Source organism: Schistocerca americana, chromosome 3 (assembly GCF_021461395.2).
Source record: "Schistocerca americana isolate TAMUIC-IGC-003095 chromosome 3, iqSchAmer2.1, whole genome shotgun sequence".
In the NCBI taxonomy this organism is placed as follows: domain Eukaryota; kingdom Metazoa; phylum Arthropoda; class Insecta; order Orthoptera; family Acrididae; genus Schistocerca; species Schistocerca americana.
This window is the reverse complement of record NC_060121.1, coordinates 916107286-916119558: the sequence shown is the minus strand read 5'-3', so window position 1 is coordinate 916119558 and position 12273 is coordinate 916107286. Positions and strand designations below refer to the sequence as shown.

General features: G+C 44.4%; 1 protein-coding gene across 1 annotated transcript in view; it reads left to right on the top strand.

Annotated features, from left to right (window-relative positions):
• The window catches only part of LOC124606517 (thioredoxin domain-containing protein 3 homolog), a 155977-nt gene that overhangs the window by 120624 nt on the left and 23080 nt on the right, over positions 1-12273 (top strand). The gene's annotated exons all lie outside the window — the stretch shown is intronic.

Below are 12273 nucleotides of genomic sequence, written 5' to 3'. Positions count from 1 at the left end.
GTATTCACCCGAGGTTTTGCATTCTACATATCCTAATACATTGCCTACGTATGGACCAGGCGCACAATTACAACTTTAACATCTTACAACAGTTTCAACATTTCTTACATTTCCATTTTGTTATAATATTGCTTGCAATTTGACATAAACATTAATATTCACATCGAAAATTGTTTACAGTTTCTTTAACATAATGACATGAAAAGAAAAAAAAGAAATGAAATCAGAACATTGCTTACACTAATTTATCGAAAATCAGAAGAAAAAATTATTATATGTACAATAGTATAACGTTGTTGTTGTTACAAACTCTTCTACGAAAGAAGTGACTTTGAAACGTCGCCTTAAAAAAATTATGAATGACAGTGCTGGAAAACCTCTGGCATCTCTCTCACTCCACATCTACCATTGGTGGCGGCTCACCTCTAACTACCCAACGCTAAGTGCTGTTCACATCCAACTGCCCAACACTACAACAGCGAATATTCCAACAATGCCAACCAGCCACAGACTGCACACTGCGTTACGTGGCGTTACCAACATAAACACCTAAACAGCCTACTTACAACTTACAATGCGTTTGTTCGACCGATTCTTGAGCATCGTTCACGAGTCATGGGTCCTTACCAGGTAGGACTTCTCGCGTCCGTCGGCCGTCGTAATTTAATTTATCATTTATTACAGAAATTGATTGGTAATGGTGATTGTTGCCGACTAATCAAAATGAAATTTCATTCAATTTTGATTTACAATTAAATGCTTTTGTGCAGTTGTCTCTTTCTTTAACAATATTAATCTTCAGTGGAAATCATTTGTTACGTTAATGACGAAAGAATCACTGCATCTTAATACATGAGCATATAAGTTGAACGATGGAATAAACTTTTCATATTAATTTCCTCAGATAGTCAGTACACTTTAAAGCAAGAAATCTTTAGTTATTAATTACAATTGCGACCCACACACGCGCGAGAGTATTTTTTCTTACCTCCGTTTACCATTGCATTGTAGTCGGAGTCCTGGCTCTGCCTCTCAGCTGTTGTACTGAAAATAAGAATCTTAAAGCTACGTATTTTCTTCATTGTCGGGTGGCTATGGAGAAAAATGTATCTTATGTTAATAGCGGGCGAGTTTTTCGCTTCCGCTAATTTTTAGAAGTTAATATCGCCACGTAATGACGTCGCTGGCTGCATCGGCCGCTGCGATTGTTGCACTGTAAATTACTCGAATGCAGGTTAATTCAAGAAAGGCGGACGTCGGGATCACCTCTTACAAATTAAAAGTGAACAATAATATTAAATCAATATATTATCTGCTTAATTAGTACAAATATACTTACAGTTGCCAGCACTCGCAACATGTCCGTCTACAAGCAACCAAGACAAGAGAAGAAGTGAAGACGACTAAAAAATTAACAAAAGAGCGCATATTATCGTCTCTTTAGATCATTTTGTTATAGTTCTTTGCCCTCGAAACTTACTCATAGAAATTATTATAATACGGATACATGAGAAAAATACATGTTCGCCTGAGCGGCTAGTGTCCACTTATTATTCAATTTTTAAATCTCTCTTCTATATAAATACTGTTTTTTCAGTCTTTTCTTAATATTTCACTGGGGACGGTATATATTCTTGAGCATTGTTCACGAGTCATGGACCCCTACCAGGTAGGACTGATAGAAGAGATACAGAAGATCCAAGAAAGAGCGGCGCTTTTCGTCGCGGTATCGTTTGGTCTGCACGAGAGCGTTACGTATAGGCTCGTCAAACTCAAGTGACAGACACTGCAAGAGGGGCATTGTGCATCACGGAGAGGTTCACTATTGGACTGTTGAGAGAGTGCTTTCCGGGAAGAGACGGACACCATATTACTTCCTCGCACGTTACCACAATGAGAAAACATTCGAAATTAGAGGTAACGCAGAGGCTTACCGACAATAATTCTTCCCAAACGCCATTCGCGAGTGGAACAGGGAAGGAGGGATCAGTTGGTGGTACCGTGCAAAGAAGTGCCCTCTGCCACACACCCTCAGGCGGCTTGCAGGATACTGAGGTACATGTAGATTAGACTGGGCAGGCAGCTACGGCTGCCGAGAAAAAGAAACCATTGATTGCTCGTTTGAGATCATGAAGGCTTGCACCTTGTTTGCTGCACGCCATTTTCCTGGAATATTATTTGCTGCAGCTTTCAACAGTGCGCACAATAGTCATTGTAGGTGGAAAACCTAATAACGGTTAGATACATAGCTTTGCTGAGCTCGGTTGGAAAGAGTACTAGCTTACTGTTTTGCGGCAGCATGCCAGGAACAGGCTGTGTGTGGTTTTGTGTGTGTGTGTGTGTTTGTGTGTGTTGTTGGCGATGATTTAGTATCTGGCGCATGGGACATTAAGGTTCAAATGGTTCAAATGGCTCTGAACACTATGGGACTTAACTTCTGTGGTCATCAGTCCCCTAGAACTTAGAACTACTTAAACCTAACTAACCTAAGGACATCACACACATCCATGCCCGAAGCAGGAGTCGAACCTGCGACCGTGGCGGTCACGCGGTTAGAGACTGAAGCGCCTTTAACCGCACGGCCACACCGGGCGGCAAAATTCCGTTCCGGTACCGGGAAGACATTAAGGTCCTTCGTGCCAATCTTAAGCAAATATGAAAGGCACATTGTAAGTTTTTCAACCTTTTTAAAAGTTTGCGCTTGTACAGTGAGGGAAAGAATATCTGCATAAACAAGATGTCTCGTAGCCGGACAAATAGCTTATCATTTGTGTACAGGACGGATACTTTTTATGCTAGCACACTACCTTGTGCGAAACCATTCTTCTAATTTTGACTAACATTAAACCAAACATAGAATCGCCTACGCGAAACTACGAATTGAATTCTTCGAACCAAATTATAGTCTTAAGCAGGTCTGTACAACATTGTAAGCAAACTTCTGTGATTTTTAGTAACGCAATAGATGTACTATTGCAACAGCAGTAACTACCATCTTTCGGAAACGTTCACCAGAGTCATGTCTCCTGTGAGGTTAAGAACCTGACTTAAGCATCATTTTCCGGGTCCAAAACCAGCCTGCTGCGGTAGTCGTTAACCGGTTCCGACTTTTTTGCGCTAGTTGAGCTTGTGATTTAGAGCTACTGCTGCCTAAAATTGTTTGTTTCAGAAGTGTCACTAAGTAATATAAACCTCAGCGCAGCCACAATGATAATGTGAAACAGATTCGTAAGTGCACTAGTTACCAATATAGCTTGTTTTCTCGTTTGTTTTGTCTAGTCCCTTTCCTTCTGCATCATACACGAAACGTCCATTCTCGGAACTAATGAAATTTTGAATGTCATTCGTCTAGTAGATTCAGGACGAGCGCCATATTTTATGGCTAGACGTCGGCCCCTCTGCTAGGAGGAATCTAGGCACGGGTCGATAGGGGCGCGCAGTTGAATGAGCCAACGGTTTACTTTCGGACGTTTTAACGACTCGTGTGATCGGCTTCGGCGCTGCTGTAGGCCGGTCGTAAACCGTTGGAACCGTAAAGATTGATCGAGGCAGTCACCACGTCCAAAGTCCAAGTAGAATTTTCTTATACTTCACAGACACGCTAGCATTACCGAAAGCAATACGATGTGAAACATACGACCGATCTACAGCCAGATGTAAGTGATAGGTCAGAGTTCGTGTGGTGCCGTCCACCCCAAGTCTCTGCACCACACAAATGTACCGCTAAAATTTTATTTTCTTCATAAAGCGAAAAAGCACTCGGAAACATTGCAGCAGCGGATGCTAAACTACCAAAACTTTCACTTCAGCTTACTACATAACACGCATTTTTAATACTATGGTTTGTTGCTTTGCGGCTGCATAACACAGTATTGATTTTACTGAAAACCCGTCGTAAGGCAATAAATGTGTAACAATACAACTGATAAAGGGGACTGCGCCAACTCCTCATCTCCGATTTCGTCCGAGTTTACACTGCTGGCCATTAAAATTGCTACACCTCGAAGATGACATGCTACCAGACGCGAAATTTAACCAACAGGAAGAAGATGCTGTGATATGCAAATGATTAGCATTTCAGAGCATTCACACAAGGTTGGCGCCGGTGGCGACACCTACAACGTGCTGACATGAGGAAAGTTTCCAACCGATTACTCATACACCAACAGCAGTTGACCGGCGTTGCCTGGTGCAACGTTGTTGTGATGCCTCGTGTAAGGAGGAGAAATGCGTACCATCACGTTTCAGACTTAGATAAAGGTCGGATTGTAGCCTATCGCGATTGCGGTTTATCGTATCGTGACATTGCTGCTCGCGTTGGTCGAGATCCAATGACTGTTAGCAGAATATGGAATAGGTGGGTTCAGGAGGGTAATACGGAACGCCGTGCTGGATCCCAACGGCCTCGTATCACTACCAGTCGAGATGACAGGCATCTTACCCGCATGGCTGTAACGGATCGGGCAGCCACGTCTCGATCCCTGAGTCAGCAGATGGGAACGTTTGCAAGACAACAACCATCTGCACGAACAGTTCGACGACGTTTGGAGCAGCATGGACTATCAGCTCGGAGACCATGGCTGCGGTTACGCTTGACGCTGCATCACAGACAGTAGCGCCTGCGATAGTGTACTCGACTACGAACCTGGGTGCACGAATGGCAAAACGTCATATTTTCGGATGAATCTAGGTTCTGTTTACAGCATCATGATGGTCGCATCCGTGTTTGCCGACATCGCGGTGAACGCACATTGGAAGCGTGTATTCGTCATCGCCATACTGGCGTATCACCCCGCGTGATGGTATGGAGTGCCATTGGTTACACATCTCGGTCACCTCTTGTTCTCACTGACGGCACTTTGAACAGTGGACGTTACATTTCATATGTGTTACGACCCGTGGCTCTACCCTTCATTCGATCCCTGCGAAACCCTACATTTCAGCAGGATAATGCACGACAGCGTGTTGCAGGTCCTGTACAGGCCTTTCTGTATACAGAAAATGTTCGACTGCTGCCCTGGGCAGCACATGCTGCAGATCTGTCACCAACTGAAAAAGTCTGGTCAATGGTGGCCGAGCAACTGGCTCGTCACAATACGCCAGTCACTACTCTTGATGAACTGTGGTATCATGTTAAAGCTGCATGGGGAGCTGTACCTGTACACGCCATCCAAGCTCTGTTTGACTCAATGCCCAGGCTATCAAGGCCGTTATTACGGTCAGAGGTGGTTGTTCTGGGTACTGATTTCTCAGGATCTATGCACCCAAATTGCGTGAAAATGTAATCACATGACAGTTCTAGTATAATGTGTTTGTCGAATGAATACCCGTTTATCATCTGCATTTCTTCTTGGTATAGCAATTTGAATGGCCAGTAGTGTATGATACATGCAGTGCTCAGCCAGAAACGAAAGTGATATAAGTGGAAGCTCAGATAACCAAGCGTTTACAAAAAGAAGCATTTTTGGCGCGGGCCAGGAAAGACATAAGCATTTAACTTAGCAAGTTTTCAGGACAGCGTAAAGAGTACAGAACGATAATACTTGGGTCGTGAGGTCTACTTCACAGGTGGAAACCACCTTTTTATTTTCCTTTAAAGGAGTTCTGTTAGTTTCGTTTTGGCCTTTGAGCAGCCTTCGCCAACTGGACAGAAAAACAGGGTACCCTGTTTTCAAGATGAATATCACGCCAGAACGTGTAAATCATTAACTTTAAAATAAAAAAGAATGTAAGTTTATATACGAAGTCTTCGAGTACTTCTTACAGTCTCTTCCTGGAAATTTGTTAGCAACTCCAAATTTTCCCATCCCTTTCTGTTTCATACCATTTATGAAAATATTAATTGTAACAGTGTACTGAGCGTTATTTCGCTTTACTTGCAGTACAAGTAACATAAAAATTGGAAATAAAAAAACTTTTCCACATAGGAACTCGACTCCAAGATGTCGGATTACCTTTCTGTACTGTTCCCGCTGCGTCAACCATTGCCTTTGAGTTACGCTAACATAAATGGCTCATGAGTCGCCGGATCCGCACCATAAATGTTATTGTTTTCCTAAATGCTTCGTCATCTGTGGCTCCCACTTCTGTTACTTTCATTTCTGACCAAGCTCTGCATACACCATAAATTTGGACGAAATCTTTGACGACGAGTAGGCGTGGTCCCTACATGAAATGGTTTTCATTAATATTAGTGTCAAGGCAGCTGTGGCGTTCAGCATGATACACATTACTTTTTGAGTGGATTTGCTTGTGCTCCTCTGTCCACGGGGTGTCGTCTTTTTGATTCTTTGGATCGACCTCTACCGCTGCCACTGTTTTTTTAAGGGGAAAGATCTCTATCTAAAGTACCTTGAGCTATATATCTAATATTAGGTTATCTTCTTTGGCACTTCTTAATCAAAACATTGCGGATTTGGGTTTTATATCGAGAAAGTCGAATACCTTTACAGTCATCCTGTTTCGTCCATTAGTCCAAGTAGGCGACAATAAAATCGTGTACGTTTTTTTCCGTGTTCTTTTTTTTTTTTTTTTTTTTTTTTACTGCAATGTAAATTTCTGTGGCTTTTTTTTATGAATGTCGCTCTTGTAACGGGATGCCAGAATGCTACATGTGCATGCGAGCCACTGTGAAGTGCGTAGCAGAGGGTACTTCCCATAGACGATCTTAGGATTTGATCCCCCTTCCAGTCGCGTGTGGGGCGCGGGAAGAATGACTGCTTAATGTGTGCTGTCAGTAGGTTAATATTCTCTTCAGGATCCGTACGAGAACGATACGTAGGATACTGAAGAATGTCTCCATATTCTTGAAGTTTTGTAAGTAGGCTTTCGCTGTATAACATAGAGGTGGTGGACCAAAAACAAAACATATTACTGTGCAGGAAAACTTTTGACTTTCAAAACAGCTTCCAATCATCTCAGAATGTATAAATACATGTCATATATGGTTTTCAAGGAAATCTTATAGCATCCTTCCTGCGAAATAGTGTCAAATTCAGGCAACGAAGCCGGCCGCTGTGGCCGAGCGGTTCTAGGCGCTTCACTCCGGAACCACGCTGTTGCCACGGTCGCAGGTTCGAATCCTGCCTCGGGCATGGATGTGTGTGATGTCCTTAGGTTAGTTAGGTTTAAGTAGTTCTCAGTTCTAGGGGACTGATAACCTCAGATGTTAAGTCCCATAGTGCTCAGAGCCATTTGAACAGTTTTTTTGTTTTTTTTTTCAGGCAACGTTAATGGAGGTGGATAGCGACCATGCGCCCTTCTCTGCGAAGTAGACCACAAAGGCTCAGTAAACTGCTGACTGTGGGGGCCACGTAGAATAGATGCGACACTTCATCCTCGTACTCACAAAATTAGTTTTGGATGATGCGAGCAGCGTGAATAGGGATCCTGTCCTCCTGAAATACAGCATCACCATTGGGAAACAAACATTGTGCCATGGTATGGATCCGATCAGCTAAAATCGTCGCATAATCCTTGGCGGTAATTCGGCTTTGCAGAGTAACCATGGGGTCTATGGAATACCACGATATAGCTGCCCAAATCAACATCGAACCCCCGCCATCTTCATCTTTGGGAAACGTAAACTCGACCAGAAGTGGAAAGAAGATTCAGCTGACCAAACGACTTTCTTCCATTGCTTCATAGTCCTGGTTTTACAGCTCTGCCACCACGTTTTACGGTTACGTTCAGTTACATACTTATGAATGGTCTGGAATTTCAGCTCGCCCTACAGTTCCTACTTATGGAGATCCGTTCGTGTTTTTCCGGTGCTGACATGGTTCGCGAGTGCGACATTCAGTTCTGCAGCGACTTCTGCAACTGACGACCTCTTATTTTTCGTCAGAATCCTCTTCTATGACCATCTGTCGCGATCACTCAACAGATGCTTTCGTCCGCGTTGTCATTCTGCGGATGACGTTTTTCCGCTTTCCCTCTATGTGGTATATCTCGTTCAGTCTTCGGTACGGTGCCTCTTGAAACATAAAATACTTCGGCTACCTTGGTTACAGAAACAACCACAATACGAGAACGAACAGTTTTCCAGCGTTCGATATCGTTTAGCTCTGACATAATGCACTCAGAACTACTCAGAATACTTGTTCTTACCGCAATTAACACTTGCAGCGTATTGAGGACATTACACAGGTGCCGTTCATGGTCAAATAACAACAGTGTAACTTGCAGGCTTGGCTAGCCAATGAATTTATGTTGAAGAATACGTTTTTCGCGATGCTTCCGTAATTTATTCCAGCCCCTGTACTTCAATACGATTTCTGTGCTACACTTTTTTACGAAGGTTATTCTTGTAAAAGGATACCAGTATTTCACATCTACATCTGTTTACAAGCCACCGTGAATTGCGTGACTGAGGATACTTACCATCGACCCTGCTAGGATTTGTTCCCATTCCAATCGCGTATGAAGCGCGGGAATAATGACTGCTTAATGCGTCTATGCACGTTGTCATTAGTCTACTATTGTTTTCACGATCTCTACGGGAGTGGTACATAGGGTTCAAATGGCTCTGAGCACTATGCGACGTAACTTCCGAGGTCGTCAGTCCCCTAGAACTTAGAACTACTTAAACCTAACTAACCTAAGGACATCACACACATCCATGCCCGAGGCAGGATTCGAACCTGCGGCCGCAGCGGTCGCTCGGCTCCAGACTGTAGCGCCTAGAACCGCACGGCCACTCCGGCCGGCCGGTGCATAGGGCACAGATTTCTCGCCTAATACTGGTTCTTGACATTTTTGGAGTAGACTTTCGCTGTATGACATACGTCTAACCACAAGTCTGCCAAATCAGGTTTCCAACATTTTCGGGACGTTCCTCATTTGTGAACGACCAGCATTCGCTGAGTCCCAGTCCGACGCACATTTTTGATCTGCCAGAAAATTTCAGATCCCCTGTTAGTCCTATTTGTTGTTGCTTCCATACAGTTGAGCAATATTATAAATGGAGCGCACGGATGATTTGTAAGCAGTTTCATTTGCAGGCTGGTTGCGCTTTCCCCGTATCCTGCCTATGATCGGAGACTCTTCACCAGTTGTCTGAGAAATCGTCCATCGCCATCTAGGCAGAGGCTTTCGTCTACGTACAAAACTACTGTTTTTGAGAACTTTTGAATAATGAAGCGACTCGATGTTCTGGGAATGGAATTTTTTGTTACAGCTTGTTCGAGATGACTGGTGGGCGATCTCGTTTTTGCGTATTTATTCCAAAAGGACTTCTTTATGTACTCCGTTTTTTTACGGCACTTTCCTCGAGGAACTTAATTTTCTTTCTTATATCCGTATTTTGGCTGCAGTTTTGGTCATTAATCTTGTGTTCTCTAATGCTTTTGTTCGATGGTCTCCTTAGCAGATCCATTTGGTTACGAGCAATTTGCTTGTTTTCTGATAGGATGGCGACATTGGACAGTGAACTGCCATTACAGTAAATCTGGTTCCCATTCTCAGTCGCATGCTGCTCATTTCCCGCCAGGTTAGGAGGATATTTTTCGATAACGCAGTTGAAAAACAACGGAGACAGATCGTCACCGTGCCACACCCTTGTGTGATGTTCAGAACACTAGAAAAAACTAAACTTGGCTGTAGTGTCCAGAAAACTCCTTCTGTTCATCGGACGTCGAGGCGGAGAGCAGAACTTCAGCTTTCAGTGCAGTGCGGCTTGTACAACCCGCACTACGGCCGGCTGGCCCAGGGACAGCCTGCTGCTCTCTCTCTCTCTCTCTCTCTTTCTTCCTCCCCCCCCTCCCGTGCTCTCTCTCTCTCTCTCTCTGTCTCTCTCTCTCTCTTCCCCTTCCCCTCCCCTCCTTCCGCCCACGTGCTTTCTGGACGGCGGCAAATCTGGAATTGCCACTCCGGCTGCCTGTTGATCTCTGGTTTAAACACCAGGACGTGTCCCCGAGCGCCAATTTCCTCCTCCTGTACAGCGTACGCTCCGCTCACTCTCCACAAGCAAGGCCATGTTTCGTCGCGCGGGGTAGCCGTGCGGTCTTAGGCGCCTTGTCACGGTTCGCGCTGCTCCTCCCGTAGGAGGTTAGAGTCCTTCCTCGCGCATGGCTTTGTGTTTTGTCCTTAGCGTAAGTTAGATTAAGTACTGAGTAAGCCTAGTAACCGATGACTTCAGCAGTTTGGTCCCATAGTACGTTACCACAGATCTCCAAGTTTTCGGAGGCCACGTTTCGGGGTTGCGTGCTGCTTCAAAATTCTCCCCAAAACTGCGGCAAGCGCCTCTCGCCAAGAGGAGGACTTGCGACCTCTTATCGACCCGGGTAGAAATCGATACAGACGTGTCGATACAAAGGATGTTCGAGTGTCTCCTTGGCCAGCACGTTCTCCAGATCTCTCACCCATTGAAAACATCCGGCCACTGGTTTCCTAGAAACTGGGATGCCACCACGCGCCAGCCACTACACTCTATAAACTCAGATGTAAAGCTGTGGCAGTATAGAATGACACACCCGTATCTGTCGTTGGAGCTCAGTTCTACCTGATACTCAGCTGAGGAAGAGCCTATGTTACTGTCAGAGGTGACAGCTCACTGTAATGAATTTCACACTCTGTATGTACCCCAAATCAGTTACAAATTTAATCCTGTATGCTATACTATATTTAGCGTATTTGTACTCTCCTGTTTGTATGAAAGGTTTCGTCACACGTGTACCTAATGCTGCGCAAGTAATGCAAGCAAGGTATCAATTCCGAAGACCACACCGAGCGAGGTGGCGCAGTGGTTAGCACACTGGACTCGTATTCGGGAGGACGACGGTTCAATCCCGCGTCCGGCCATACTGATTTAGGTTTTCCGTGATTTCCCTAAAATCGCTTCAGGCAAATGCCGGGATGGTTGCTTTGGAAGGTACGGCCGACTTCCTTCCCCATGCTTCCCCAATCCGATGAGACCGATGAGCTCGCTGTTTGGTCTCCTCCCCCAAACAACCCAACCCAACTCGAAGATCAATGTTTAACGAAACAATACAGGTAGTTATAAAAAATGGTTCAAATGGCTCTGAGCACTATGGGACTTAACATCTGTGGTCATCAGTCCCCTAGAACTTAGAACTACTTAAACCTAACTAACCTAAGGTCATCACACACTTCCATGCCCGAGGCAGGATTCGAACCTGCGACCGTAGCAGTCGCGCGGTTCCGGACTGCGCGCCTAGAACCGCTAGACCACCGTGGCCGGCACAGGTAGTTATACCCTGGTCGTTACCGCAGGAGGTCTTTTTAAGTTCAAAAACGATCGAGGTACAAAAATGATAACAAGTTATTGATTCACTAACCGCGCGGGGTAGCCGCGCGGTATAAGGTGTCTAGTCACGGTCCGTGCGGCACCCCCGTCGGAGATTCAAGTCCTCCCTCGGGCATGGGTGTGTGTGTGTGTGTGTGTGTGTGTGTGTGTGTGTGTTGTTCATAGCGTAAGTTAGTTTAAGTTAGATTAAGTGATGTGTAGGCTTAGGGACCGGTGACCTAAGTAGTTTGGTCCCATAAGACCTTACAGTAAATTTCCAGTTTTATTGATTCACTGTAGATAGTAATAATTTTGAATAATTAAATCGAATAAATGTAGACTGCAGAATAATTACAGTCGCCAGCTCAAAGATGAAAAGAAATTAAATTCGGTTAGTGCTTGACGTCAATTTGAAATCATCTAATAACTGGGAGTGAGTAATAATGCAGTCGCGCGAGCTAAAATGTTAACGGCATGTGTAACATGAACAAAATGATTGTAAGTTGGCATACACTAATGTTATTTATAGTTAAGAACACAAACAATAGATAATGACCAGCCGGTGTGGCCGAGCGTTTCTAGGCGCATCAGCCTGGAACCACGCGACCGCTACGGTCGCATGTTCGAATCCTGCATCGGGCATGGATGTATGTCATGTCCTTAGGTTAGTTAGGTTTAAGTAGTTCTAAGTTCCAGGGGACTGATGACCTGAGATGTTAAGTCCCATAATGCTCAAAGCCATTTGAACCAGTAACACTTCATGGAAACTGCACTGAATTATCCAAAGCTTTGACATAATTATTTCTTACTTGTTCTCTAGTATCATATTACAGTTTGATAAAAACTAATTATGGCCAAAACTAATAAGTACATATAATTAAAAAAATTAGTTTTGAAATCGCAGAAACAAGTGCGGTAAAATACTTGAGGCTGTGTTACATGCGGGCCGGCTCGGTGGAAGAGCGGTTCTAGGCGCTCAGTCCGGAACCGCGCGACTGTTACGCTCGCAGGTTCGAATCCTGCCTCGG